General features: G+C 28.6%; 1 long non-coding RNA gene across 1 annotated transcript in view; it reads left to right on the forward strand.

Moving 5' to 3' along the window:
• LOC105113820 (uncharacterized) overlaps positions 1–141 on the forward strand; it is a 20,757-nt gene extending 20,616 nt beyond the window's left edge. The window contains exon 3 of the long non-coding RNA XR_840025.1: positions 131–141. This is a non-coding gene — a long non-coding RNA (uncharacterized LOC105113820). The remainder of the gene's footprint in view (positions 1–130) is intronic.
• Positions 142–1,140: the final 999 nt, after the last annotated feature.

The raw sequence follows: 1,140 nt of genomic DNA on the forward strand, positions 1-1,140 counted from the left end.
TAATATAAGAAAAAGAAGAAGAAGAAGTTGATGAGAATTTTGAGATGGAAGATTAACGTAAGGATTAAATAATGATAACAATAAATATCAAGGTTAGAGGATCCACTAATGGTATGTCAAACAAATATAGTATAAACTCTTATTACTCAATTAGAAACCACAAACAAAGGAGGTTCCAATCAGATTATAAATTATTAACATGATTATATTAGTCATCTTATTTGATTAATGCTAATACTTGTAAATCTCGTTAGGCATTCATGATTATAACTTATGTTAACAAGAAATCAAGTTCCTTTCATAACTCAAGTATCGGTTATACTATATAGTATGGGCTATGAAAGTACCAAGCATTTATTGTACCAAGTGTTATACAACATAAATCTAGATTAGTCATTTAACAAGCAAAGTATTAAAGAGTGAACAAGATAACAAATAGAAAACATGTTAGTATCAAATATTAAAGTCTATATTGAGTTTACACTATACTTATTCTTACACCATTAGTGTAACCTTTTCACATTGATATAATAAACTTAGTAAAATATAATGAAAAAAAGAAAAATAAATAAAATAAATAGGAACATAAATAAGATAAAAGTTAACTAAGTAAAGGAAATGAAATGAAAGGCATAAACTTGATATTAATGAAAGCAAAACATAAGCAATACAAAAAATACAAAGAGAGAAAGCAAGAGCATGATCTTGATCTGAAAACTAAGATACCTAAATGCATGGAAAATGTCTCCTTTTATAGGCTAAAATTATAAACTATTGATTTGATGACTAATTGATGAGTGGGTGGCTAATTTTTGACTTGGTAACAATCCTTATCTTCTTTTTTCTGCCCAAAATGTCAACTTGAACCACTTGAAAACATGAAAGCTGTAGGAAATTGTCTCAGCTTTCTAGCAAAAAAATAGAGGTCATTTGGACTTTTAAAACTCCGGATATGGGCTAAACATTGAACAGTGTATGGGCTGTAGGAAAGATTTGGACTTTTTTCTTGTTGCTATAATTTGGAATTGAAAATGACCTTTTTAAATCTTGAGCTCCATATGAAAGTTGTAGGCCTATATCTTACCTTTCCATCCATATAAAGTAGACCTAAATCTGAGATCTACAGCTCTAGATATGACC

This window comes from Populus euphratica, unplaced genomic scaffold (genome assembly GCF_000495115.2).
Source record: "Populus euphratica unplaced genomic scaffold, PopEup_1.0 scaffold458.1, whole genome shotgun sequence".
Lineage (NCBI taxonomy): Eukaryota > Viridiplantae > Streptophyta > Magnoliopsida > Malpighiales > Salicaceae > Populus > Populus euphratica.